The following is a 23,370-nucleotide window of genomic DNA, read 5'->3' as shown; positions in this document are numbered from 1 at the left end:
CTTCTCTCAACTGAGAGAAATAAGTGTGCATCATAACGAATTGGAGTGTTATTTGCCAAAAAAATTGATACTGGGAGTTATGCATCTAAGATGGACAAGGCTATATGCGAGATATCATTGAAGACAATTCGAAGAGTCAAAGGTATAAAGAGTAAAATAGGAACACCAGCGTCTAAGGGCTTGTGGCGCAACGGATAACGCGTCTGACTACGGATTAGAAGATTCCAGGTTCGAATCCTGGCAAGCTCGGATAGTTTTTTGTCAATCCTTTTTAACACACCCTCTTGAAACACGTATATAGTCTATATATAGTGGACAGTTAGAAGTCACATTTAAAAGAAATATCTGAACTGATTATAGAGCATCCAAACGTCAGAAACAGTTTGAACTCATTGATGGGGTTTTGGTGGAATCTTTTATTAGCACATATATATATGTTGTGGCTGCATGCCAACCTTTACATTCAACATGTTAGAAGGATATAACAAAAATAAATGTCCTCCCCGGCGGGGAATCGAACCCCGGTCTCCCGCGTGACAGGCGGGGATACTAACCACTATACTACCGAGGACTTGAAGGTGAGAGCACAAATTTTAACAGATAAAGCTAAACTTTAGAAATTACCAACACAAAAGCCAGAAAAAGCTACTTTTCCCGCTTCTCTCAACTGAGAGAAATAAGTGTGCATCATAACGAATTGGAGTGTTATTTGCCAAAAAAATTGATACTGGGAGTTATGCATCTAAGATGGACAAGGCTATATGCGAGATATCATTGAAGACAATTCGAAGAGTCAAAGGTATAAAGAGTAAAATAGGAACACCAGCGTCTAAGGGCTTGTGGCGCAACGGATAACGCGTCTGACTACGGATTAGAAGATTCCAGGTTCGAATCCTGGCAAGCTCGGATAGTTTTTTGTCAATCCTTTTTAACACACCCTCTTGAAACACGTATATAGTCTATATATAGTGGACAGTTAGAAGTCACATTTAAAAGAAATATCTGAACTGATTATAGAGCATCCAAACGTCAGAAACAGTTTGAACTCATTGATGGGGTTTTGGTGGAATCTTTTATTAGCACATATATATATGTTGTGGCTGCATGCCAACCTTTACATTCAACATGTTAGAAGGATATAACAAAAATAAATGTCCTCCCCGGCGGGGAATCGAACCCCGGTCTCCCGCGTGACAGGCGGGGATACTAACCACTATACTACCGAGGACTTGAAGGTGAGAGCACAAATTTTAACAGATAAAGCTAAACTTTAGAAATTACCAACACAAAAGCCAGAAAAAGCTACTTTTCCCGCTTCTCTCAACTGAGAGAAATAAGTGTGCATCATAACGAATTGGAGTGTTATTTGCCAAAAAAATTGATACTGGGAGTTATGCATCTAAGATGGACAAGGCTATATGCGAGATATCATTGAAGACAATTCGAAGAGTCAAAGGTATAAAGAGTAAAATAGGAACACCAGCGTCTAAGGGCTTGTGGCGCAACGGATAACGCGTCTGACTACGGATCAGAAGATTCCAGGTTCGAATCCTGGCAAGCTCGGATAGTTTTTTGTCAATCCTTTTTAACACACCCTCTTGAAACACGTATATAGTCTATATATAGTGGACAGTTAGAAGTCACATTTAAAAGAAATATCTGAACTGATTATAGAGCATCCAAACGTCAGAAACAGTTTGAACTCATTGATGGGGTTTTGGTGGAATCTTTTATTAGCACATATATATATGTTGTGGCTGCATGCCAACCTTTACATTCAACATGTTAGAAGGATATAACAAAAATAAATGTCCTCCCCGGCGGGGAATCGAACCCCGGTCTCCCGCGTGACAGGCGGGGATACTTTTTTTTTTTTTTATCTTTATTATATTCACAATCTATATATACATATCACAGTTTACAATTTCAATTACACATAAATGAAAACATTGTAAATATTTATTGTCCTTTCTCTGAAATGGAAAATATTCTAAGTATTATACAATCTATATATTTTCTTATTTTATTTCACCCTGAAATGGCTTTCTGGTCATTAACTTGCTTAAACTTTACTCTTCTTCTTTCTTTTCTTCTTTTTTTTTTTAACCTTTTCTCAGTTTTAAATAAAATGATAAAAACAACAGTTCAACTATTACAAGGAGAAAAACAATCGGAAATGTTAATAAATACGCAAATGATCTATTTTAATTAATGTTGGTTGTTTTAAAAAAACGGTTGGTTTCCAGACCAGAATTTGGTACACCACAAAAATTATTTTAGAATTATTTAGCATATTCAACATCTAATATCCCCCTCCCTAATAACAGTTTATTCATCAAAACACCACAAACAAAGTCTGTGCATCTCTGCATATCTTTCAATCTTTGGAATAGCACGAACATAACACTTAATTTCATCATTGTCCGATTTTCTAATGTCTCTAAATTTGTAGACGGAAGCCATTGCGTTTCCATATTCGATTTTGTCAGTTTCTATATTTACATGACGAAATTCACCGCGCTTCCCTAATGTCCATATAACTACCATTTCTCTCTTTTTTAATTTTCCTATCAAACAACTTCCGTCTGATCGTTGGCTGTATACAATTTTCTGAAAATGACTATCTGTACACGGACTCTTCCCTGTAACTATTAACTTCGGAGCGATAGTTTTTATTTTGTCTATTTCTTTATTTTCTTTTTCTTTATTAACATCTGTGTGTAAATTAAACGTCAGAAACAGTTTGAACTCATTGATGGGGTTTTGGTGGAATCTTTTATTAGCACATATATATATGTTGTGGCTGCATGCCAACCTTTACATTCAACATGTTAGAAGGATATAACAAAAATAAATGTCCTCCCCGGCGGGGAATCGAACCCCGGTCTCCCGCGTGACAGGCGGGGATACTAACCACTATACTACCGAGGACTTGAAGGTGAGAGCACAAATTTTAACAGATAAAGCTAAACTTTAGAAATTACCAACACAAAAGCCAGAAAAAGCTACTTTTCCCGCTTCTCTCAACTGAGAGAAATAAGTGTGCATCATAACGAATTGGAGTGTTATTTGCCAAAAAAATTGATACTGGGAGTTATGCATCTAAGATGGACAAGGCTATATGCGAGATATCATTGAAGACAATTCGAAGAGTCAAAGGTATAAAGAGTAAAATAGGAACACCAGCGTCTAAGGGCTTGTGGCGCAACGGATAACGCGTCTGACTACGGATCAGAAGATTCCAGGTTCGAATCCTGGCAAGCTCGGATAGTTTTTTGTCAATCCTTTTTAACACACCCTCTTGAAACACGTATATAGTCTATATATAGTGGACAGTTAGAAGTCACATTTAAAAGAAATATCTGAACTGATTATAGAGCATCCAAACGTCAGAAACAGTTTGAACTCATTGATGGGGTTTTGGTGGAATCTTTTATTAGCACATATATATATGTTGTGGCTGCATGCCAACCTTTACATTCAACATGTTAGAAGGATATAACAAAAATAAATGTCCTCCCCGGCGGGGAATCGAACCCCGGTCTCCCGCGTGACAGGCGGGGATACTAACCACTATACTACCGAGGACTTGAAGGTGAGAGCACAAATTTTAACAGATAAAGCTAAACTTTAGAAATTACCAACACAAAAGCCAGAAAAAGCTACTTTTCCCGCTTCTCTCAACTGAGAGAAATAAGTGTGCATCATAACGAATTGGAGTGTTATTTGCCAAAAAAATTGATACTGGGAGTTATGCATCTAAGATGGACAAGGCTATATGCGAGATATCATTGAAGACAATTCGAAGAGTCAAAGGTATAAAGAGTAAAATAGGAACACCAGCGTCTAAGGGCTTGTGGCGCAACGGATAACGCGTCTGACTACGGATCAGAAGATTCCAGGTTCGAATCCTGGCAAGCTCGGATAGTTTTTTGTCAATCCTTTTTAACACACCCTCTTGAAACACGTATATAGTCTATATATAGTGGACAGTTAGAAGTCACATTTAAAAGAAATATCTGAACTGATTATAGAGCATCCAAACGTCAGAAACAGTTTGAACTCATTGATGGGGTTTTGGTGGAATCTTTTATTAGCACATATATATATGTTGTGGCTGCATGCCAACCTTTACATTCAACATGTTAGAAGGATATAACAAAAATAAATGTCCTCCCCGGCGGGGAATCGAACCCCGGTCTCCCGCGTGACAGGCGGGGATACTAACCACTATACTACCGAGGACTTGAAGGTGAGAGCACAAATTTTAACAGATAAAGCTAAACTTTAGAAATTACCAACACAAAAGCCAGAAAAAGCTACTTTTCCCGCTTCTCTCAACTGAGAGAAATAAGTGTGCATCATAACGAATTGGAGTGTTATTTGCCAAAAAAATTGATACTGGGAGTTATGCATCTAAGATGGACAAGGCTATATGCGAGATATCATTGAAGACAATTCGAAGAGTCAAAGGTATAAAGAGTAAAATAGGAACACCAGCGTCTAAGGGCTTGTGGCGCAACGGATAACGCGTCTGACTACGGATCAGAAGATTCCAGGTTCGAATCCTGGCAAGCTCGGATAGTTTTTTGTCAATCCTTTTTAACACACCCTCTTGAAACACGTATATAGTCTATATATAGTGGACAGTTAGAAGTCACATTTAAAAGAAATATCTGAACTGATTATAGAGCATCCAAACGTCAGAAACAGTTTGAACTCATTGATGGGGTTTTGGTGGAATCTTTTATTAGCACATATATATATGTTGTGGCTGCATGCCAACCTTTACATTCAACATGTTAGAAGGATATAACAAAAATAAATGTCCTCCCCGGCGGGGAATCGAACCCCGGTCTCCCGCGTGACAGGCGGGGATACTAACCACTATACTACCGAGGACTTGAAGGTGAGAGCACAAATTTTAACAGATAAAGCTAAACTTTAGAAATTACCAACACAAAAGCCAGAAAAAGCTACTTTTCCCGCTTCTCTCAACTGAGAGAAATAAGTGTGCATCATAACGAATTGGAGTGTTATTTGCCAAAAAAATTGATACTGGGAGTTATGCATCTAAGATGGACAAGGCTATATGCGAGATATCATTGAAGACAATTCGAAGAGTCAAAGGTATAAAGAGTAAAATAGGAACACCAGCGTCTAAGGGCTTGTGGCGCAACGGATAACGCGTCTGACTACGGATCAGAAGATTCCAGGTTCGAATCCTGGCAAGCTCGGATAGTTTTTTGTCAATCCTTTTTAACACACCCTCTTGAAACACGTATATAGTCTATATATAGTGGACAGTTAGAAGTCACATTTAAAAGAAATATCTGAACTGATTATAGAGCATCCAAACGTCAGAAACAGTTTGAACTCATTGATGGGGTTTTGGTGGAATCTTTTATTAGCACATATATATATGTTGTGGCTGCATGCCAACCTTTACATTCAACATGTTAGAAGGATATAACAAAAATAAATGTCCTCCCCGGCGGGGAATCGAACCCCGGTCTCCCGCGTGACAGGCGGGGATACTAACCACTATACTACCGAGGACTTGAAGGTGAGAGCACAAATTTTAACAGATAAAGCTAAACTTTAGAAATTACCAACACAAAAGCCAGAAAAAGCTACTTTTCCCGCTTCTCTCAACTGAGAGAAATAAGTGTGCATCATAACGAATTGGAGTGTTATTTGCCAAAAAAATTGATACTGGGAGTTATGCATCTAAGATGGACAAGGCTATATGCGAGATATCATTGAAGACAATTCGAAGAGTCAAAGGTATAAAGAGTAAAATAGGAACACCAGCGTCTAAGGGCTTGTGGCGCAACGGATAACGCGTCTGACTACGGATCAGAAGATTCCAGGTTCGAATCCTGGCAAGCTCGGATAGTTTTTTGTCAATCCTTTTTAACACACCCTCTTGAAACACGTATATAGTCTATATATAGTGGACAGTTAGAAGTCACATTTAAAAGAAATATCTGAACTGATTATAGAGCATCCAAACGTCAGAAACAGTTTGAACTCATTGATGGGGTTTTGGTGGAATCTTTTATTAGCACATATATATATGTTGTGGCTGCATGCCAACCTTTACATTCAACATGTTAGAAGGATATAACAAAAATAAATGTCCTCCCCGGCGGGGAATCGAACCCCGGTCTCCCGCGTGACAGGCGGGGATACTAACCACTATACTACCGAGGACTTGAAGGTGAGAGCACAAATTTTAACAGATAAAGCTAAACTTTAGAAATTACCAACACAAAAGCCAGAAAAAGCTACTTTTCCCGCTTCTCTCAACTGAGAGAAATAAGTGTGCATCATAACGAATTGGAGTGTTATTTGCCAAAAAAATTGATACTGGGAGTTATGCATCTAAGATGGACAAGGCTATATGCGAGATATCATTGAAGACAATTCGAAGAGTCAAAGGTATAAAGAGTAAAATAGGAACACCAGCGTCTAAGGGCTTGTGGCGCAACGGATAACGCGTCTGACTACGGATCAGAAGATTCCAGGTTCGAATCCTGGCAAGCTCGGATAGTTTTTTGTCAATCCTTTTTAACACACCCTCTTGAAACACGTATATAGTCTATATATAGTGGACAGTTAGAAGTCACATTTAAAAGAAATATCTGAACTGATTATAGAGCATCCAAACGTCAGAAACAGTTTGAACTCATTGATGGGGTTTTGGTGGAATCTTTTATTAGCACATATATATATGTTGTGGCTGCATGCCAACCTTTACATTCAACATGTTAGAAGGATATAACAAAAATAAATGTCCTCCCCGGCGGGGAATCGAACCCCGGTCTCCCGCGTGACAGGCGGGGATACTAACCACTATACTACCGAGGACTTGAAGGTGAGAGCACAAATTTTAACAGATAAAGCTAAACTTTAGAAATTACCAACACAAAAGCCAGAAAAAGCTACTTTTCCCGCTTCTCTCAACTGAGAGAAATAAGTGTGCATCATAACGAATTGGAGTGTTATTTGCCAAAAAAATTGATACTGGGAGTTATGCATCTAAGATGGACAAGGCTATATGCGAGATATCATTGAAGACAATTCGAAGAGTCAAAGGTATAAAGAGTAAAATAGGAACACCAGCGTCTAAGGGCTTGTGGCGCAACGGATAACGCGTCTGACTACGGATCAGAAGATTCCAGGTTCGAATCCTGGCAAGCTCGGATAGTTTTTTGTCAATCCTTTTTAACACACCCTCTTGAAACACGTATATAGTCTATATATAGTGGACAGTTAGAAGTCACATTTAAAAGAAATATCTGAACTGATTATAGAGCATCCAAACGTCAGAAACAGTTTGAACTCATTGATGGGGTTTTGGTGGAATCTTTTATTAGCACATATATATATGTTGTGGCTGCATGCCAACCTTTACATTCAACATGTTAGAAGGATATAACAAAAATAAATGTCCTCCCCGGCGGGGAATCGAACCCCGGTCACCCGCGTGACAGGCGGGGATACTAACCACTATACTACCGAGGACTTGAAGGTGAGAGCACAAATTTTAACAGATAAAGCTAAACTTTAGAAATTACCAACACAAAAGCCAGAAAAAGCTACTTTTCCCGCTTCTCTCAACTGAGAGAAATAAGTGTGCATCATAACGAATTGGAGTGTTATTTGCCAAAAAAATTGATACTGGGAGTTATGCATCTAAGATGGACAAGGCTATATGCGAGATATCATTGAAGACAATTCGAAGAGTCAAAGGTATAAAGAGTAAAATAGGAACACCAGCGTCTAAGGGCTTGTGGCGCAACGGATAACGCGTCTGACTACGGATCAGAAGATTCCAGGTTCGAATCCTGGCAAGCTCGGATAGTTTTTTGTCAATCCTTTTTAACACACCCTCTTGAAACACGTATATAGTCTATATATAGTGGACAGTTAGAAGTCACATTTAAAAGAAATATCTGAACTGATTATAGAGCATCCAAACGTCAGAAACAGTTTGAACTCATTGATGGGGTTTTGGTGGAATCTTTTATTAGCACATATATATATGTTGTGGCTGCATGCCAACCTTTACATTCAACATGTTAGAAGGATATAACAAAAATAAATGTCCTCCCCGGCGGGGAATCGAACCCCGGTCTCCCGCGTGACAGGCGGGGATACTAACCACTATACTACCGAGGACTTGAAGGTGAGAGCACAAATTTTAACAGATAAAGCTAAACTTTAGAAATTACCAACACAAAAGCCAGAAAAAGCTACTTTTCCCGCTTCTCTCAACTGAGAGAAATAAGTGTGCATCATAACGAATTGGAGTGTTATTTGCCAAAAAAATTGATACTGGGAGTTATGCATCTAAGATGGACAAGGCTATATGCGAGATATCATTGAAGACAATTCGAAGAGTCAAAGGTATAAAGAGTAAAATAGGAACACCAGCGTCTAAGGGCTTGTGGCGCAACGGATAACGCGTCTGACTACGGATCAGAAGATTCCAGGTTCGAATCCTGGCAAGCTCGGATAGTTTTTTGTCAATCCTTTTTAACACACCCTCTTGAAACACGTATATAGTCTATATATAGTGGACAGTTAGAAGTCACATTTAAAAGAAATATCTGAACTGATTATAGAGCATCCAAACGTCAGAAACAGTTTGAACTCATTGATGGGGTTTTGGTGGAATCTTTTATTAGCACATATATATATGTTGTGGCTGCATGCCAACCTTTACATTCAACATGTTAGAAGGATATAACAAAAATAAATGTCCTCCCCGGCGGGGAATCGAACCCCGGTCTCCCGCGTGACAGGCGGGGATACTAACCACTATACTACCGAGGACTTGAAGGTGAGAGCACAAATTTTAACAGATAAAGCTAAACTTTAGAAATTACCAACACAAAAGCCAGAAAAAGCTACTTTTCCCGCTTCTCTCAACTGAGAGAAATAAGTGTGCATCATAACGAATTGGAGTGTTATTTGCCAAAAAAATTGATACTGGGAGTTATGCATCTAAGATGGACAAGGCTATATGCGAGATATCATTGAAGACAATTCGAAGAGTCAAAGGTATAAAGAGTAAAATAGGAACACCAGCGTCTAAGGGCTTGTGGCGCAACGGATAACGCGTCTGACTACGGATCAGAAGATTCCAGGTTCGAATCCTGGCAAGCTCGGATAGTTTTTTGTCAATCCTTTTTAACACACCCTCTTGAAACACGTATATAGTCTATATATAGTGGACAGTTAGAAGTCACATTTAAAAGAAATATCTGAACTGATTATAGAGCATCCAAACGTCAGAAACAGTTTGAACTCATTGATGGGGTTTTGGTGGAATCTTTTATTAGCACATATATATATGTTGTGGCTGCATGCCAACCTTTACATTCAACATGTTAGAAGGATATAACAAAAATAAATGTCCTCCCCGGCGGGGAATCGAACCCCGGTCTCCCGCGTGACAGGCGGGGATACTAACCACTATACTACCGAGGACTTGAAGGTGAGAGCACAAATTTTAACAGATAAAGCTAAACTTTAGAAATTACCAACACAAAAGCCAGAAAAAGCTACTTTTCCCGCTTCTCTCAACTGAGAGAAATAAGTGTGCATCATAACGAATTGGAGTGTTATTTGCCAAAAAAATTGATACTGGGAGTTATGCATCTAAGATGGACAAGGCTATATGCGAGATATCATTGAAGACAATTCGAAGAGTCAAAGGTATAAAGAGTAAAATAGGAACACCAGCGTCTAAGGGCTTGTGGCGCAACGGATAACGCGTCTGACTACGGATCAGAAGATTCCAGGTTCGAATCCTGGCAAGCTCGGATAGTTTTTTGTCAATCCTTTTTAACACACCCTCTTGAAACACGTATATAGTCTATATATAGTGGACAGTTAGAAGTCACATTTAAAAGAAATATCTGAACTGATTATAGAGCATCCAAACGTCAGAAACAGTTTGAACTCATTGATGGGGTTTTGGTGGAATCTTTTATTAGCACATATATATATGTTGTGGCTGCATGCCAACCTTTACATTCAACATGTTAGAAGGATATAACAAAAATAAATGTCCTCCCCGGCGGGGAATCGAACCCCGGTCTCCCGCGTGACAGGCGGGGATACTAACCACTATACTACCGAGGACTTGAAGGTGAGAGCACAAATTTTAACAGATAAAGCTAAACTTTAGAAATTACCAACACAAAAGCCAGAAAAAGCTACTTTTCCCGCTTCTCTCAACTGAGAGAAATAAGTGTGCATCATAACGAATTGGAGTGTTATTTGCCAAAAAAATTGATACTGGGAGTTATGCATCTAAGATGGACAAGGCTATATGCGAGATATCATTGAAGACAATTCGAAGAGTCAAAGGTATAAAGAGTAAAATAGGAACACCAGCGTCTAAGGGCTTGTGGCGCAACGGATAACGCGTCTGACTACGGATCAGAAGATTCCAGGTTCGAATCCTGGCAAGCTCGGATAGTTTTTTGTCAATCCTTTTTAACACACCCTCTTGAAACACGTATATAGTCTATATATAGTGGACAGTTAGAAGTCACATTTAAAAGAAATATCTGAACTGATTATAGAGCATCCAAACGTCAGAAACAGTTTGAACTCATTGATGGGGTTTTGGTGGAATCTTTTATTAGCACATATATATATGTTGTGGCTGCATGCCAACCTTTACATTCAACATGTTAGAAGGATATAACAAAAATAAATGTCCTCCCCGGCGGGGAATCGAACCCCGGTCTCCCGCGTGACAGGCGGGGATACTAACCACTATACTACCGAGGACTTGAAGGTGAGAGCACAAATTTTAACAGATAAAGCTAAACTTTAGAAATTACCAACACAAAAGCCAGAAAAAGCTACTTTTCCCGCTTCTCTCAACTGAGAGAAATAAGTGTGCATCATAACGAATTGGAGTGTTATTTGCCAAAAAAATTGATACTGGGAGTTATGAATCTAAGATGGACAAGGCTATATGCGAGATATCATTGAAGACAATTCGAAGAGTCAAAGGTATAAAGAGTAAAATAGGAACACCAGCGTCTAAGGGCTTGTGGCGCAACGGATAACGCGTCTGACTACGGATCAGAAGATTCCAGGTTCGAATCCTGGCAAGCTCGGATAGTTTTTTGTCAATCCTTTTTAACACACCCTCTTGAAACACGTATATAGTCTATATATAGTGGACAGTTAGAAGTCACATTTAAAAGAAATATCTGAACTGATTATAGAGCATCCAAACGTCAGAAACAGTTTGAACTCATTGATGGGGTTTTGGTGGAATCTTTTATTAGCACATATATATATGTTGTGGCTGCATGCCAACCTTTACATTCAACATGTTAGAAGGATATAACAAAAATAAATGTCCTCCCCGGCGGGGAATCGAACCCCGGTCTCCCGCGTGACAGGCGGGGATACTAACCACTATACTACCGAGGACTTGAAGGTGAGAGCACAAATTTTAACAGATAAAGCTAAACTTTAGAAATTACCAACACAAAAGCCAGAAAAAGCTACTTTTCCCGCTTCTCTCAACTGAGAGAAATAAGTGTGCATCATAACGAATTGGAGTGTTATTTGCCAAAAAAATTGATACTGGGAGTTATGCATCTAAGATGGACAAGGCTATATGCGAGATATCATTGAAGACAATTCGAAGAGTCAAAGGTATAAAGAGTAAAATAGGAACACCAGCGTCTAAGGGCTTGTGGCGCAACGGATAACGCGTCTGACTACGGATCAGAAGATTCCAGGTTCGAATCCTGGCAAGCTCGGATAGTTTTTTGTCAATCCTTTTTAACACACCCTCTTGAAACACGTATATAGTCTATATATAGTGGACAGTTAGAAGTCACATTTAAAAGAAATATCTGAACTGATTATAGAGCATCCAAACGTCAGAAACAGTTTGAACTCATTGATGGGGTTTTGGTGGAATCTTTTATTAGCACATATATATATGTTGTGGCTGCATGCCAACCTTTACATTCAACATGTTAGAAGGATATAACAAAAATAAATGTCCTCCCCGGCGGGGAATCGAACCCCGGTCTCCCGCGTGACAGGCGGGGATACTAACCACTATACTACCGAGGACTTGAAGGTGAGAGCACAAATTTTAACAGATAAAGCTAAACTTTAGAAATTACCAACACAAAAGCCAGAAAAAGCTACTTTTCCCGCTTCTCTCAACTGAGAGAAATAAGTGTGCATCATAACGAATTGGAGTGTTATTTGCCAAAAAAATTGATACTGGGAGTTATGCATCTAAGATGGACAAGGCTATATGCGAGATATCATTGAAGACAATTCGAAGAGTCAAAGGTATAAAGAGTAAAATAGGAACACCAGCGTCTAAGGGCTTGTGGCGCAACGGATAACGCGTCTGACTACGGATCAGAAGATTCCAGGTTCGAATCCTGGCAAGCTCGGATAGTTTTTTGTCAATCCTTTTTAACACACCCTCTTGAAACACGTATATAGTCTATATATAGTGGACAGTTAGAAGTCACATTTAAAAGAAATATCTGAACTGATTATAGAGCATCCAAACGTCAGAAACAGTTTGAACTCATTGATGGGGTTTTGGTGGAATCTTTTATTAGCACATATATATATGTTGTGGCTGCATGCCAACCTTTACATTCAACATGTTAGAAGGATATAACAAAAATAAATGTCCTCCCCGGCGGGGAATCGAACCCCGGTCTCCCGCGTGACAGGCGGGGATACTAACCACTATACTACCGAGGACTTGAAGGTGAGAGCACAAATTTTAACAGATAAAGCTAAACTTTAGAAATTACCAACACAAAAGCCAGAAAAAGCTACTTTTCCCGCTTCTCTCAACTGAGAGAAATAAGTGTGCATCATAACGAATTGGAGTGTTATTTGCCAAAAAAATTGATACTGGGAGTTATGCATCTAAGATGGACAAGGCTATATGCGAGATATCATTGAAGACAATTCGAAGAGTCAAAGGTATAAAGAGTAAAATAGGAACACCAGCGTCTAAGGGCTTGTGGCGCAACGGATAACGCGTCTGACTACGGATCAGAAGATTCCAGGTTCGAATCCTGGCAAGCTCGGATAGTTTTTTGTCAATCCTTTTTAACACACCCTCTTGAAACACGTATATATAGTGGACAGTTAGAAGTCACATTTAAAAGAAATATCTGAACTGATTATAGAGCATCCAAACGTCAGAAACAGTTTGAACTCATTGATGGGGTTTTGGTGGAATCTTTTATTAGCACATATATGTTGTGGCTGCATGCCAACCTTTACATTCAACATGTTAGAAGGATATAACAAAAATAAATATCCTCCCCGGCGGGGAATCGAACCCCGGTCTCCCGCGTGACAGGCGGGGATACTAACCACTATACTACCGAGGACTTGAAGGTGAGAGCACAAATTTTAACAGATAAAGCTAAACTTTAGAAATTACCAACACAAAAGCCAGAAAAAGCTACTTTTCCCGCTTCTCTCAACTGAGAGAAATAAGTGTGCATCATAACGAATTGGAGTGTTATTTGCAAAAAAAATTGATACTGGGAGTTATGCATCTAAGATGGACAAGGCTATATGCGAGATATCATTGAAGACAATTCGAAGAGTCAAAGGTATAAAGAGTAAAATAGGAACACCAGCGTCTAAGGGCTTGTGGCGCAACGGATAACGCGTCTGACTACGGATCAGAAGATTCCAGGTTCGAATCCTGGCAAGCTCGGATAGTTTTTTGTCAATCCTTTTTAACACACCCTCTTGAAACACGTATATATAGTGGACAGTTAGAAGTCACATTTAAAAGAAATATCTGAACTGATTATAGAGCATCCAAACGTCAGAAACAGTTTGAACTCATTGATGGGGTTTTGGTGGAATCTTTTATTAGCACATATATGTTGTGGCTGCATGCCAACCTTTACATTCAACATGTTAGAAGGATATAACAAAAATAAATGTCCTCCCCGGCGGGGAATCGAACCCCGGTCTCCCGCGTGACAGGCGGGGATACTAACCACTATACTACCGAGGACTTGAAGGTGAGAGCACAAATTTTAACAGATAAAGCTAAACTTTAGAAATTACCAACACAAAAGCCAGAAAAAGCTACTTTTCCCGCTTCTCTCAACTGAGAGAAATAAGTGTGCATCATAACGAATTGGAGTGTTATTTGCAAAAAAAATTGATACTGGGAGTTATGCATCTAAGATGGACAAGGCTATATGCGAGATATCATTGAAGACAATTCGAAGAGTCAAAGGTATAAAGAGTAAAATAGGAACACCAGCGTCTAAGGGCTTGTGGCGCAACGGATAACGCGTCTGACTACGGATCAGAAGATTCCAGGTTCGAATCCTGGCAAGCTCGGATAGTTTTTTGTCAATCCTTTTTAACACACCCTCTTGAAACACGTATATAGTCTATATATAGTGGACAGTTAGAAGTCACATTTAAAAGAAATATCTGAACTGATTATAGAGCATCCAAACGTCAGAAACAGTTTGAACTCATTGATGGGGTTTTGGTGGAATCTTTTATTAGCACATATATGTTGTGGCTGCATGCCAACCTTTACATTCAACATGTTAGAAGGATATAACAAAAATAAATGTCCTCCCCGGCGGGGAATCGAACCCCGGTCTCCCGCGTGACAGGCGGGGATACTAACCACTATACTACCGAGGACTTGAAGGTGAGAGCACAAATTTTAACAGATAAAGCTAAACTTTAGAAATTACCAACACAAAAGCCAGAAAAAGCTACTTTTCCCGCTTCTCTCAACTGAGAGAAATAAGTGTGCATCATAACGAATTGGAGTGTTATTTGCCAAAAAAATTGATACTGGGAGTTATGCATCTAAGATGGACAAGGCTATATGCGAGATATCATTGAAGACAATTCGAAGAGTCAAAGGTATAAAGAGTAAAATAGGAACACCAGCGTCTAAGGGCTTGTGGCGCAACGGATAACGCGTCTGACTACGGATCAGAAGATTCCAGGTTCGAATCCTGGCAAGCTCGGATAGTTTTTTGTCAATCCTTTTTAACACACCCTCTTGAAACACGTATATAGTCTATATATAGTGGACAGTTAGAAGTCACATTTAAAAGAAATATCTGAACTGATTATAGAGCATCCAAACGTCAGAAACAGTTTGAACTCATTGATGGGGTTTTGGTGGAATCTTTTATTAGCACATATATATATGTTGTGGCTGCATGCCAACCTTTACATTCAACATGTTAGAAGGATATAACAAAAATAAATGTCCTCCCCGGCGGGGAATCGAACCCCGGTCTCCCGCGTGACAGGCGGGGATACTAACCACTATACTACCGAGGACTTGAAGGTGAGAGCACAAATTTTAACAGATAAAGCTAAACTTTAGAAATTACCAACACAAAAGCCAGAAAAAGCTACTTTTCCCGCTTCTCTCAACTGAGAGAAATAAGTGTGCATCATAACGAATTGGAGTGTTATTTGCCAAAAAAATTGATACTGGGAGTTATGCATCTAAGATGGACAAGGCTATATGCGAGATATCATTGAAGACAATTCGAAGAGTCAAAGGTATAAAGAGTAAAATAGGAACACCAGCGTCTAAGGGCTTGTGGCGCAACGGATAACGCGTCTGACTACGGATCAGAAGATTCCAGGTTCGAATCCTGGCAAGCTCGGATAGTTTTTTGTCAATCCTTTTTAACACACCCTCTTGAAACACGTATATATAGTGGACAGTTAGAAGTCACATTTAAAAGAAATATCTGAACTGATTATAGAGCATCCAAACGTCAGAAACAGTTTGAACTCATTGATGGGGTTTTGGTGGAATCTTTTATTAGCACATATATGTTGTGGCTGCATGCCAACCTTTACATTCAACATGTTAGAAGGATATAACAAAAATAAATATCCTCCCCGGCGGGGAATCGAACCCCGGTCTCCCGCGTGACAGGCGGGGATACTAACCACTATACTACCGAGGACTTGAAGGTGAGAGCACAAATTTTAACAGATAAAGCTAAACTTTAGAAATTACCAACACAAAAGCCAGAAAAAGCTACTTTTCCCGCTTCTCTCAACTGAGAGAAATAAGTGTGCATCATAACGAATTGGAGTGTTATTTGCAAAAAAAATTGATACTGGGAGTTATGCATCTAAGATGGACAAGGCTATATGCGAGATATCATTGAAGACAATTCGAAGAGTCAAAGGTATAAAGAGTAAAATAGGAACACCAGCGTCTAAGGGCTTGTGGCGCAACGGATAACGCGTCTGACTACGGATCAGAAGATTCCAGGTTCGAATCCTGGCAAGCTCGGATAGTTTTTTGTCAATCCTTTTTAACACACCCTCTTGAAACACGTATATATAGTGGACAGTTAGAAGTCACATTTAAAAGAAATATCTGAACTGATTATAGAGCATCCAAACGTCAGAAACAGTTTGAACTCATTGATGGGGTTTTGGTGGAATCTTTTATTAGCACATATATGTTGTGGCTGCATGCCAACCTTTACATTCAACATGTTAGAAGGATATAACAAAAATAAATGTCCTCCCCGGCGGGGAATCGAACCCCGGTCTCCCGCGTGACAGGCGGGGATACTAACCACTATACTACCGAGGACTTGAAGGTGAGAGCACAAATTTTAACAGATAAAGCTAAACTTTAGAAATTACCAACACAAAAGCCAGAAAAAGCTACTTTTCCCGCTTCTCTCAACTGAGAGAAATAAGTGTGCATCATAACGAATTGGAGTGTTATTTGCAAAAAAAATTGATACTGGGAGTTATGCATCTAAGATGGACAAGGCTATATGCGAGATATCATTGAAGACAATTCGAAGAGTCAAAGGTATAAAGAGTAAAATAGGAACACCAGCGTCTAAGGGCTTGTGGCGCAACGGATAACGCGTCTGACTACGGATCAGAAGATTCCAGGTTCGAATCCTGGCAAGCTCGGATAGTTTTTTGTCAATCCTTTTTAACACACCCTCTTGAAACACGTATATAGTCTATATATAGTGGACAGTTAGAAGTCACATTTAAAAGAAATATCTGAACTGATTATAGAGCATCCAAACGTCAGAAACAGTTTGAACTCATTGATGGGGTTTTGGTGGAATCTTTTATTAGCACATATATGTTGTGGCTGCATGCCAACCTTTACATTCAACATGTTAGAAGGATATAACAAAAATAAATGTCCTCCCCGGCGGGGAATCGAACCCCGGTCTCCCGCGTGACAGGCGGGGATACTAACCACTATACTACCGAGGACTTGAAGGTGAGAGCACAAATTTTAACAGATAAAGCTAAACTTTAGAAATTACCAACACAAAAGCCAGAAAAAGCTACTTTTCCCGCTTCTCTCAACTGAGAGAAATAAGTGTGCATCATAACGAATTGGAGTGTTATTTGCAAAAAAAATTGATACTGGGAGTTATGCATCTAAGATGGACAAGGCTATATGCGAGATATCATTGAAGACAATTCGAAGAGTCAAAGGTATAAAGAGTAAAATAGGAACACCAGCGTCTAAGGGCTTGTGGCGCAACGGATAACGCGTCTGACTACGGATCAGAAGATTCCAGGTTCGAATCCTGGCAAGCTCGGATAGTTTTTTGTCAATCCTTTTTAACACACCCTCTTGAAACACGTATATAGTCTATATATAGTGGACAGTTAGAAGTCACATTTAAAAGAAATATCTGAACTGATTATAGAGCATCCAAACGTCAGAAACAGTTTGAACTCATTGATGGGGTTTTGGTGGAATCTTTTATTAGCACATATATGTTGTGGCTGCATGCCAACCTTTACATTCAACATGTTAGAAGGATATAACAAAAATTAATGTCCTCCCCGGCGGGGAATCGAACCCCGGTCTCCCGCGTGACAGGCGGGGATACTAACCACTATACTACCGAGGACTTGAAGGTGAGAGCACAAATTTTAACAGATAAAGCTAAACTTTAGAAATTACCAACACAAAAGCCAGAAAAAGCTACTTTTCCCGCTTCTCTCAACTGAGAGAAATAAGTGTGCATCATAACGAATTGGAGTGTTATTTGCCAAAAAAATTGATACTGGGAGTTATGCATCTAAGATGGACAAGGCTATATGCGAGATATCATTGAAGACAATTCGAAGAGTCAAAGGTATAAAGAGTAAAATAGGAACACCAGCGTCTAAGGGCTTGTGGCACAACGGATAACGCGTCTGACTACGGATCAGAAGATTCCAGGTTCGAATCCTGGCAAGCTCGGATAGTTTTTTGTCAATCCTTTTTAACACACCCTCTTGAAACACGTATATAGTCTATATATAGTGGACAGTTAGAAGCCACATTTAAAAGAAATATCTGAACTGATTATAGAGCATCCAAACGTCAGAAACAGTTTGAACTCATTGATGGGGTTTTGGTGGAATCTTTTATTAGCACATATATGTTGTGGCTGCATGCCAACCTTTACATTCAACATGTTAGAAGGATATAACAAAAATTAATGTCCTCCCCGGCGGGGAATCGAACCCCGGTCTCCCGCGTGACAGGCGGGGATACTAACCACTATACTACCGAGGACTTGAAGGTGAGAGCACAAATTTTAACAGATAAAGCTAAACTTTAGAAATTACCAACACAAAAGCCAGAAAAAGCTACTTTTCCCGCTTCTCTCAACTGAGAAAAATAAGTGTGCATCATAACGAATTGGAGTGTTATTTGCAAAAAAAATTGATACTGGGAGTTATGCATCTAAGATGGACAAGGCTATATGCGAGATATCATTGAAGACAATTCGAAGAGTCAAAGGTATAAAGAGTAAAATAGGAACACCAGCGTCTAAGGGCTTGTGGCGCAACGGATAACGCGTCTGACTACGGATCAGAAGATTCCAGGTTCGAATCCTGGCAAGCTCGGATAGTTTTTTGTCAATCCTTTTTAACACACCCTCTTGAAACACGTATATAGTCTATATATAGTGGACAGTTAGAAGTCACATTTAAAAGAAATATCTGAACTGATTATAGAGCATCCAAACGTCAGAAACAGTTTGAACTCATTGATGGGGTTTTGGTGGAATCTTTTATTAGCACATATATGTTGTGGCTGCATGCCAACCTTTACATTCAACATGTTAGAAGGATATAACAAAAATTAATGTCCTCCCCGGCGGGGAATCGAACCCCGGTCTCCCGCGTGACAGGCGGGGATACTAACCACTATACTACCGAGGACTTGAAGGTGAGAGCACAAATTTTAACAGATAAAGCTAAACTTTAGAAATTACCAACACAAAAGCCAGAAAAAGCTACTTTTCCCGCTTCTCTCAACTGAGAAAAATAAGTGTGCATCATAACGAATTGGAGTGTTATTTGCAAAAAAAATTGATACTGGGAGTTATGCATCTAAGATGGACAAGGCTATATGCGAGATATCATTGAAGACAATTCGAAGAGTCAAAGGTATAAAGAGTAAAATAGGAACACCAGCGTCTAAGGGCTTGTGGCGCAACGGATAACGCGTCTGACTACGGATCAGAAGATTCCAGGTTCGAATCCTGGCAAGCTCGGATAGTTTTATGTCAATCCTTTTTAACACACCCTCTTGAAACACGTATATATAGTGGACAGTTAGAAGTCACATTTAAAAGAAATATCTGAACTGATTATAGAGCATCCAAACGTCAGAAACAGTTTGAACTCATTGATGGGGTTTTGGTGGAATCTTTTATTAGCACATATATGTTGTGGCTGCATGCCAACCTTTACATTCAACATGTTAGAAGGATATAACAAAAATAAATGTCCTCCCCGGCGGGGAATCGAACCCCGGTCTCCCGCGTGACAGGCGGGGATACTAACCACTATACTACCGAGGACTTGAAGGTGAGAGCACAAATTTTAACAGATAAAGCTAAACTTTAGAAATTACCAACACAAAAGCCAGAAAAAGCTACTTTTCCCGCTTCTCTCAACTGAGAGAAATAAGTGTGCATCATAACGAATTGGAGTGTTATTTGCAAAAAAAAATGATACTGGGAGTTATGCATCTAAGATGGACAAGGCTATATGCGAGATATCATTGAAGACAATTCGAAGAGTCAAAGGTATAAAGAGTAAAATAGGAACACCAGCGTCTAAGGGCTTGTGGCGCAACGGATAACGCGTCTGACTACGGATCAGAAGATTCCAGGTTCGAATCCTGGCAAGCTCGGATAGTTTTTTGTCAATCCTTTTTAACACACCCTCTTGAAACACGTATATAGTCTATATATAGTGGACAGTTAGAAGTCACATTTAAAAGAAATATCTGAACTGATTATAGAGCATCCAAACGTCAGAAACAGTTTGAACTCATTGATGGGGTTTTGGTGGAATCTTTTATTAGCACATATATGTTGTGGCTGCATGCCAACCTTTACATTCAACATGTTAGAAGGATATAACAAAAATAAATGTCCTCCCCGGCGGGGAATCGAACCCCGGTCTCCCGCGTGACAGGCGGGGATACTTTTTTTTTTCTCTTGATAAAATTTTATTCAGATAATACATATAAAAAGAATAATCAGGCTATACTCCTGAAAATTCACATTATCACAATATAAGCTTGTAAGATTACAACTTCAATCAAATGTAATATATTCACAATTAACATCACATGATAATTATCACACTAGAAATCAATTTGAATTTGATTGTCTCTAATAATTAATACTGGATTATTTTCATTATAATACTTTTCAAATAATTGTAGCGCATTGTTGCGTTTATAATGTTCATAAGCATAGTTCACATTTTTAACAAGAGTAGACTTAAAGTATTGTTCTATGTCTATAATCTTATTTTCTAACATTGCAATATTTCGTCTTTTTACAATACAAAATCTTCTTATTGCTAATACACTATTTACAAAATAGTAATTAATATATTTATTTTGTTTTGTCAAACCAAACATACACATGAACTCAAAACTAAGGTCATTTATATAACTGCCTGAACTCTTATACAAAATATTGTGTAAAAAATTCTTTACAAAATCATTGAAGCGAGTTAACATCGTACACTCTAAAATCAGGTGATTTAAATTCTCAGGTAGAGTTGAGCAAATAGGACAAAGTGAGTCCTTTGTAATACGGCATTTAAATAGCCTTTCTTTTGTAAATATAATACGATGAAAAACTTTAAATGCCACCTCGCGACAATCGCTTTGTAAAAAAGAAAAATTCATGATTTTCTGGATCTTTCTTAGGTCAAAATCTGCGTACATCAAACGCCATCGTGATACAGATTTAGGTTCTCTAGAAAGCTTTGATACAAGCATTCGATAATAAAAATTCGTCGTGGATGGAAGTGAACAAATTTGGACGCCATCTTTAATCATTGGTTTTAACACAGGAGTTTTACTAACATGCACATTTGCTTCAACTAGCACTTTATACTCATCAGGTATTGTTTCTAACACATTTCTAACTGCACGTAACATTTTATTTTCCGTAACTTCCGGAAATTTTTCTAATACAATCTCTTGAATATAACTTTCTTTCAAGAAACCTGGTTTACATTCATATGCGATATCTTTTATTTTACATACACCTGCTTCAATAAATGTCTTAAGATATAACATTTTATTACCATTTGTAATATTTGGATTTAGAAAAAGCGGAATATCAAAAACATTTTCTGAATTAACTTCAATATCTACATTTTCACAAATACTTTGCCATGACAAAATCAGACTTTGATAAAATTCTGGTAATGCATCTATTTTTCTATTTCGGAGATCACAGAATAAAATTTCAATTCCAAGATTCATATTTTCAAACTTAGAAAAGAAATAAAGACAAGTTTGTTTCCATATAGCACAATAGTTTTCATCCAACAGTCTACTCAAATATTTTAATCTAAAAGCATACATTTTCTGCATAATATCAGGAAAATTCAATCCTCCGTCAACTACTTTATTGATAATAACCTCATATGCTACAAGAGGAGGTTTATTATTCCATAAAAATTCTAAACATTTCTTTTTTATAAGTATGCAATACTTTTCAGGTATATTTACAACCATTAATGTATACCACAGTTTACTCATAAGTAAGGCACTAATAACACTTACTCTTCCATGAAGAGTTAAATGCCTCATTTTCCAAAAATTCAGGAGTTTTGTAATTGATTGTACTTTACCTTCCCAATTCAATTTTTCACATAATGTTTTATTTTTTCCCACCCATATTCCTAATAACTGTAAGACTTCATCACATTCTTTTATTTTCCAAATTTTTAAATCATTTGAACAAATTTTCCCTTTTCCAAGTGCTAAAACTTCTGATTTTTCTTTATTCAATTTTGCACCCGATGCTTTTTCGTACAATTCTAGTACCCGAAATGTTTCACTAACTGAATTTTTGTCCACTAAGGTCAAAGTTGTATCGTCAGCATGTACAAAAACCTTTTCTTCAACATTTGTATTTGGTATTACAACACCTCTAATCTCACAATTTTTCTTAATAGCAATACTCAATGGTTCTGCTAACAAAACATATAACAGAGCCGAAATGGGACACCCCTGTTTGACAGAGTTTTTCAATCTAAAGTATGGAGTCAAAAATCCATTACATTTAACTGAACTAAAAATGTTGGTGTAAAATATTTTTATCCATTTTTTGAATTTATTACCAAATCCAAATTTATCCAAAACTGCAAAAAGATACTCGTGTCCAGCTCTGTCAAAAGCTTTTTCTTGATCTAATTTTAATAAATAACATTCTATATCATCCATTTCTACTAAATCCATAAAATCCCTAACACTAACAACTGTGTCAGATATATCTTTTCCTAGAATACAACAGCTTTGATTTGGTGAAATAACTTTTGGTAGTACATACTTAAATCTATTTGCCATTACTCTGGCAAGTATTTTGTAGTCAACATTCAACAAGCTAATTGGCCTAAAGTTTTTCAAATCTGATTGATCACCTTTGTTTTTAAAAATTATATTTATATTCCCATATCTCATAGATCTAGATAATTCTTCATTTTCCTCAATACTTTGATAAATATAGAGTAATACATGCTTTAATTCATTGAAAAAATACAAATAAAATTCTGCAGTTATACCATCTGGTCCAGGTGTTTTCCCTTTTTTCATACCTTTTAAGGATTTTTCAATTTCCTCAATACTAATATCATCATCACACATTTCTACATCTTCATCATCAATTTTTACATTAACATTATTCAATAATTCATCAACTGAATGCATATCAATACTAACACAAGAAAACAAATGTTTATAATAATCATGTATAACATCAAGTAAAT

At 38.1% G+C, this 23,370-nt stretch overlaps 59 non-coding genes across 59 annotated transcripts; 30 read left to right on the top strand and 29 right to left on the bottom strand.

Moving 5' to 3' along the window:
• The first annotated feature begins 176 nt into the window (after positions 1 to 176).
• Positions 177 to 249, top strand: Trnar-acg (transfer RNA arginine (anticodon ACG)). The gene has a single exon. It is a non-coding gene; the product is annotated as a tRNA-Arg (tRNA).
• Positions 250 to 499: 250 nt separating this feature from the next.
• Positions 500 to 571, bottom strand: Trnad-guc (transfer RNA aspartic acid (anticodon GUC)). Its single transcript has one exon. It is a non-coding gene; the product is annotated as a tRNA-Asp (tRNA).
• Positions 572 to 833: 262 nt separating this feature from the next.
• Positions 834 to 906, top strand: Trnar-acg (transfer RNA arginine (anticodon ACG)). Its single transcript has one exon. It is a non-coding gene; the product is annotated as a tRNA-Arg (tRNA).
• A 250-nt stretch (positions 907 to 1,156) lies between these two features.
• Trnad-guc (transfer RNA aspartic acid (anticodon GUC)) lies at positions 1,157 to 1,228 on the bottom strand. Its single transcript has one exon. It is a non-coding gene; the product is annotated as a tRNA-Asp (tRNA).
• A 262-nt stretch (positions 1,229 to 1,490) lies between these two features.
• Trnar-acg (transfer RNA arginine (anticodon ACG)) lies at positions 1,491 to 1,563 on the top strand. Its single transcript has one exon. It is a non-coding gene; the product is annotated as a tRNA-Arg (tRNA).
• Positions 1,564 to 2,859: 1,296 nt separating this feature from the next.
• Trnad-guc (transfer RNA aspartic acid (anticodon GUC)) lies at positions 2,860 to 2,931 on the bottom strand. Its single transcript has one exon. It is a non-coding gene; the product is annotated as a tRNA-Asp (tRNA).
• A 262-nt stretch (positions 2,932 to 3,193) lies between these two features.
• Positions 3,194 to 3,266, top strand: Trnar-acg (transfer RNA arginine (anticodon ACG)). Its single transcript has one exon. It is a non-coding gene; the product is annotated as a tRNA-Arg (tRNA).
• A 250-nt stretch (positions 3,267 to 3,516) lies between these two features.
• Positions 3,517 to 3,588, bottom strand: Trnad-guc (transfer RNA aspartic acid (anticodon GUC)). The gene has a single exon. It is a non-coding gene; the product is annotated as a tRNA-Asp (tRNA).
• A 262-nt stretch (positions 3,589 to 3,850) lies between these two features.
• Trnar-acg (transfer RNA arginine (anticodon ACG)) lies at positions 3,851 to 3,923 on the top strand. Its single transcript has one exon. It is a non-coding gene; the product is annotated as a tRNA-Arg (tRNA).
• Positions 3,924 to 4,173: 250 nt separating this feature from the next.
• Positions 4,174 to 4,245, bottom strand: Trnad-guc (transfer RNA aspartic acid (anticodon GUC)). Its single transcript has one exon. It is a non-coding gene; the product is annotated as a tRNA-Asp (tRNA).
• A 262-nt stretch (positions 4,246 to 4,507) lies between these two features.
• On the top strand, positions 4,508 to 4,580 carry Trnar-acg (transfer RNA arginine (anticodon ACG)). The gene has a single exon. It is a non-coding gene; the product is annotated as a tRNA-Arg (tRNA).
• Positions 4,581 to 4,830: 250 nt separating this feature from the next.
• On the bottom strand, positions 4,831 to 4,902 carry Trnad-guc (transfer RNA aspartic acid (anticodon GUC)). The gene has a single exon. It is a non-coding gene; the product is annotated as a tRNA-Asp (tRNA).
• A 262-nt stretch (positions 4,903 to 5,164) lies between these two features.
• Trnar-acg (transfer RNA arginine (anticodon ACG)) lies at positions 5,165 to 5,237 on the top strand. The gene has a single exon. It is a non-coding gene; the product is annotated as a tRNA-Arg (tRNA).
• Positions 5,238 to 5,487: 250 nt separating this feature from the next.
• On the bottom strand, positions 5,488 to 5,559 carry Trnad-guc (transfer RNA aspartic acid (anticodon GUC)). The gene has a single exon. It is a non-coding gene; the product is annotated as a tRNA-Asp (tRNA).
• A 262-nt stretch (positions 5,560 to 5,821) lies between these two features.
• On the top strand, positions 5,822 to 5,894 carry Trnar-acg (transfer RNA arginine (anticodon ACG)). The gene has a single exon. It is a non-coding gene; the product is annotated as a tRNA-Arg (tRNA).
• A 250-nt stretch (positions 5,895 to 6,144) lies between these two features.
• Trnad-guc (transfer RNA aspartic acid (anticodon GUC)) lies at positions 6,145 to 6,216 on the bottom strand. The gene has a single exon. It is a non-coding gene; the product is annotated as a tRNA-Asp (tRNA).
• Positions 6,217 to 6,478: 262 nt separating this feature from the next.
• Trnar-acg (transfer RNA arginine (anticodon ACG)) lies at positions 6,479 to 6,551 on the top strand. The gene has a single exon. It is a non-coding gene; the product is annotated as a tRNA-Arg (tRNA).
• Positions 6,552 to 6,801: 250 nt separating this feature from the next.
• On the bottom strand, positions 6,802 to 6,873 carry Trnad-guc (transfer RNA aspartic acid (anticodon GUC)). Its single transcript has one exon. It is a non-coding gene; the product is annotated as a tRNA-Asp (tRNA).
• Positions 6,874 to 7,135: 262 nt separating this feature from the next.
• On the top strand, positions 7,136 to 7,208 carry Trnar-acg (transfer RNA arginine (anticodon ACG)). The gene has a single exon. It is a non-coding gene; the product is annotated as a tRNA-Arg (tRNA).
• Positions 7,209 to 7,458: 250 nt separating this feature from the next.
• Positions 7,459 to 7,530, bottom strand: Trnad-guc (transfer RNA aspartic acid (anticodon GUC)). Its single transcript has one exon. It is a non-coding gene; the product is annotated as a tRNA-Asp (tRNA).
• Positions 7,531 to 7,792: 262 nt separating this feature from the next.
• Trnar-acg (transfer RNA arginine (anticodon ACG)) lies at positions 7,793 to 7,865 on the top strand. The gene has a single exon. It is a non-coding gene; the product is annotated as a tRNA-Arg (tRNA).
• A 250-nt stretch (positions 7,866 to 8,115) lies between these two features.
• On the bottom strand, positions 8,116 to 8,187 carry Trnad-guc (transfer RNA aspartic acid (anticodon GUC)). The gene has a single exon. It is a non-coding gene; the product is annotated as a tRNA-Asp (tRNA).
• A 262-nt stretch (positions 8,188 to 8,449) lies between these two features.
• On the top strand, positions 8,450 to 8,522 carry Trnar-acg (transfer RNA arginine (anticodon ACG)). Its single transcript has one exon. It is a non-coding gene; the product is annotated as a tRNA-Arg (tRNA).
• Positions 8,523 to 8,772: 250 nt separating this feature from the next.
• Trnad-guc (transfer RNA aspartic acid (anticodon GUC)) lies at positions 8,773 to 8,844 on the bottom strand. Its single transcript has one exon. It is a non-coding gene; the product is annotated as a tRNA-Asp (tRNA).
• A 262-nt stretch (positions 8,845 to 9,106) lies between these two features.
• On the top strand, positions 9,107 to 9,179 carry Trnar-acg (transfer RNA arginine (anticodon ACG)). The gene has a single exon. It is a non-coding gene; the product is annotated as a tRNA-Arg (tRNA).
• A 250-nt stretch (positions 9,180 to 9,429) lies between these two features.
• Positions 9,430 to 9,501, bottom strand: Trnad-guc (transfer RNA aspartic acid (anticodon GUC)). The gene has a single exon. It is a non-coding gene; the product is annotated as a tRNA-Asp (tRNA).
• Positions 9,502 to 9,763: 262 nt separating this feature from the next.
• On the top strand, positions 9,764 to 9,836 carry Trnar-acg (transfer RNA arginine (anticodon ACG)). The gene has a single exon. It is a non-coding gene; the product is annotated as a tRNA-Arg (tRNA).
• Positions 9,837 to 10,086: 250 nt separating this feature from the next.
• Trnad-guc (transfer RNA aspartic acid (anticodon GUC)) lies at positions 10,087 to 10,158 on the bottom strand. Its single transcript has one exon. It is a non-coding gene; the product is annotated as a tRNA-Asp (tRNA).
• Positions 10,159 to 10,420: 262 nt separating this feature from the next.
• Trnar-acg (transfer RNA arginine (anticodon ACG)) lies at positions 10,421 to 10,493 on the top strand. The gene has a single exon. It is a non-coding gene; the product is annotated as a tRNA-Arg (tRNA).
• A 250-nt stretch (positions 10,494 to 10,743) lies between these two features.
• On the bottom strand, positions 10,744 to 10,815 carry Trnad-guc (transfer RNA aspartic acid (anticodon GUC)). Its single transcript has one exon. It is a non-coding gene; the product is annotated as a tRNA-Asp (tRNA).
• Positions 10,816 to 11,077: 262 nt separating this feature from the next.
• Positions 11,078 to 11,150, top strand: Trnar-acg (transfer RNA arginine (anticodon ACG)). The gene has a single exon. It is a non-coding gene; the product is annotated as a tRNA-Arg (tRNA).
• A 250-nt stretch (positions 11,151 to 11,400) lies between these two features.
• Trnad-guc (transfer RNA aspartic acid (anticodon GUC)) lies at positions 11,401 to 11,472 on the bottom strand. The gene has a single exon. It is a non-coding gene; the product is annotated as a tRNA-Asp (tRNA).
• Positions 11,473 to 11,734: 262 nt separating this feature from the next.
• On the top strand, positions 11,735 to 11,807 carry Trnar-acg (transfer RNA arginine (anticodon ACG)). Its single transcript has one exon. It is a non-coding gene; the product is annotated as a tRNA-Arg (tRNA).
• Positions 11,808 to 12,057: 250 nt separating this feature from the next.
• Positions 12,058 to 12,129, bottom strand: Trnad-guc (transfer RNA aspartic acid (anticodon GUC)). The gene has a single exon. It is a non-coding gene; the product is annotated as a tRNA-Asp (tRNA).
• A 262-nt stretch (positions 12,130 to 12,391) lies between these two features.
• On the top strand, positions 12,392 to 12,464 carry Trnar-acg (transfer RNA arginine (anticodon ACG)). Its single transcript has one exon. It is a non-coding gene; the product is annotated as a tRNA-Arg (tRNA).
• Positions 12,465 to 12,714: 250 nt separating this feature from the next.
• Positions 12,715 to 12,786, bottom strand: Trnad-guc (transfer RNA aspartic acid (anticodon GUC)). The gene has a single exon. It is a non-coding gene; the product is annotated as a tRNA-Asp (tRNA).
• A 262-nt stretch (positions 12,787 to 13,048) lies between these two features.
• Positions 13,049 to 13,121, top strand: Trnar-acg (transfer RNA arginine (anticodon ACG)). Its single transcript has one exon. It is a non-coding gene; the product is annotated as a tRNA-Arg (tRNA).
• Positions 13,122 to 13,358: 237 nt separating this feature from the next.
• On the bottom strand, positions 13,359 to 13,430 carry Trnad-guc (transfer RNA aspartic acid (anticodon GUC)). The gene has a single exon. It is a non-coding gene; the product is annotated as a tRNA-Asp (tRNA).
• A 262-nt stretch (positions 13,431 to 13,692) lies between these two features.
• Positions 13,693 to 13,765, top strand: Trnar-acg (transfer RNA arginine (anticodon ACG)). The gene has a single exon. It is a non-coding gene; the product is annotated as a tRNA-Arg (tRNA).
• Positions 13,766 to 14,002: 237 nt separating this feature from the next.
• On the bottom strand, positions 14,003 to 14,074 carry Trnad-guc (transfer RNA aspartic acid (anticodon GUC)). The gene has a single exon. It is a non-coding gene; the product is annotated as a tRNA-Asp (tRNA).
• Positions 14,075 to 14,336: 262 nt separating this feature from the next.
• Trnar-acg (transfer RNA arginine (anticodon ACG)) lies at positions 14,337 to 14,409 on the top strand. The gene has a single exon. It is a non-coding gene; the product is annotated as a tRNA-Arg (tRNA).
• A 246-nt stretch (positions 14,410 to 14,655) lies between these two features.
• Positions 14,656 to 14,727, bottom strand: Trnad-guc (transfer RNA aspartic acid (anticodon GUC)). The gene has a single exon. It is a non-coding gene; the product is annotated as a tRNA-Asp (tRNA).
• Positions 14,728 to 14,989: 262 nt separating this feature from the next.
• Positions 14,990 to 15,062, top strand: Trnar-acg (transfer RNA arginine (anticodon ACG)). Its single transcript has one exon. It is a non-coding gene; the product is annotated as a tRNA-Arg (tRNA).
• Positions 15,063 to 15,312: 250 nt separating this feature from the next.
• Trnad-guc (transfer RNA aspartic acid (anticodon GUC)) lies at positions 15,313 to 15,384 on the bottom strand. Its single transcript has one exon. It is a non-coding gene; the product is annotated as a tRNA-Asp (tRNA).
• A 262-nt stretch (positions 15,385 to 15,646) lies between these two features.
• Positions 15,647 to 15,719, top strand: Trnar-acg (transfer RNA arginine (anticodon ACG)). The gene has a single exon. It is a non-coding gene; the product is annotated as a tRNA-Arg (tRNA).
• A 237-nt stretch (positions 15,720 to 15,956) lies between these two features.
• On the bottom strand, positions 15,957 to 16,028 carry Trnad-guc (transfer RNA aspartic acid (anticodon GUC)). Its single transcript has one exon. It is a non-coding gene; the product is annotated as a tRNA-Asp (tRNA).
• Positions 16,029 to 16,290: 262 nt separating this feature from the next.
• Positions 16,291 to 16,363, top strand: Trnar-acg (transfer RNA arginine (anticodon ACG)). The gene has a single exon. It is a non-coding gene; the product is annotated as a tRNA-Arg (tRNA).
• A 237-nt stretch (positions 16,364 to 16,600) lies between these two features.
• On the bottom strand, positions 16,601 to 16,672 carry Trnad-guc (transfer RNA aspartic acid (anticodon GUC)). The gene has a single exon. It is a non-coding gene; the product is annotated as a tRNA-Asp (tRNA).
• A 262-nt stretch (positions 16,673 to 16,934) lies between these two features.
• Trnar-acg (transfer RNA arginine (anticodon ACG)) lies at positions 16,935 to 17,007 on the top strand. The gene has a single exon. It is a non-coding gene; the product is annotated as a tRNA-Arg (tRNA).
• A 246-nt stretch (positions 17,008 to 17,253) lies between these two features.
• Trnad-guc (transfer RNA aspartic acid (anticodon GUC)) lies at positions 17,254 to 17,325 on the bottom strand. The gene has a single exon. It is a non-coding gene; the product is annotated as a tRNA-Asp (tRNA).
• A 262-nt stretch (positions 17,326 to 17,587) lies between these two features.
• Positions 17,588 to 17,660, top strand: Trnar-acg (transfer RNA arginine (anticodon ACG)). Its single transcript has one exon. It is a non-coding gene; the product is annotated as a tRNA-Arg (tRNA).
• Positions 17,661 to 17,906: 246 nt separating this feature from the next.
• On the bottom strand, positions 17,907 to 17,978 carry Trnad-guc (transfer RNA aspartic acid (anticodon GUC)). Its single transcript has one exon. It is a non-coding gene; the product is annotated as a tRNA-Asp (tRNA).
• A 262-nt stretch (positions 17,979 to 18,240) lies between these two features.
• Positions 18,241 to 18,313, top strand: Trnar-acg (transfer RNA arginine (anticodon ACG)). Its single transcript has one exon. It is a non-coding gene; the product is annotated as a tRNA-Arg (tRNA).
• A 246-nt stretch (positions 18,314 to 18,559) lies between these two features.
• Positions 18,560 to 18,631, bottom strand: Trnad-guc (transfer RNA aspartic acid (anticodon GUC)). The gene has a single exon. It is a non-coding gene; the product is annotated as a tRNA-Asp (tRNA).
• Positions 18,632 to 18,893: 262 nt separating this feature from the next.
• Positions 18,894 to 18,966, top strand: Trnar-acg (transfer RNA arginine (anticodon ACG)). Its single transcript has one exon. It is a non-coding gene; the product is annotated as a tRNA-Arg (tRNA).
• A 246-nt stretch (positions 18,967 to 19,212) lies between these two features.
• On the bottom strand, positions 19,213 to 19,284 carry Trnad-guc (transfer RNA aspartic acid (anticodon GUC)). The gene has a single exon. It is a non-coding gene; the product is annotated as a tRNA-Asp (tRNA).
• A 262-nt stretch (positions 19,285 to 19,546) lies between these two features.
• Trnar-acg (transfer RNA arginine (anticodon ACG)) lies at positions 19,547 to 19,619 on the top strand. The gene has a single exon. It is a non-coding gene; the product is annotated as a tRNA-Arg (tRNA).
• A 237-nt stretch (positions 19,620 to 19,856) lies between these two features.
• Trnad-guc (transfer RNA aspartic acid (anticodon GUC)) lies at positions 19,857 to 19,928 on the bottom strand. The gene has a single exon. It is a non-coding gene; the product is annotated as a tRNA-Asp (tRNA).
• Positions 19,929 to 20,190: 262 nt separating this feature from the next.
• Trnar-acg (transfer RNA arginine (anticodon ACG)) lies at positions 20,191 to 20,263 on the top strand. The gene has a single exon. It is a non-coding gene; the product is annotated as a tRNA-Arg (tRNA).
• The last annotated feature ends 3,107 nt before the right edge of the window (positions 20,264 to 23,370 follow it).

The sequence above is a fragment of the Mytilus trossulus genome, chromosome 14 (assembly GCF_036588685.1).
Source record: "Mytilus trossulus isolate FHL-02 chromosome 14, PNRI_Mtr1.1.1.hap1, whole genome shotgun sequence".
NCBI lineage: Eukaryota > Metazoa > Mollusca > Bivalvia > Mytilida > Mytilidae > Mytilus > Mytilus trossulus.
The sequence above is the reverse complement of the archived record's forward strand: the minus strand, read 5'-3'. Positions and strand labels throughout refer to the sequence as shown.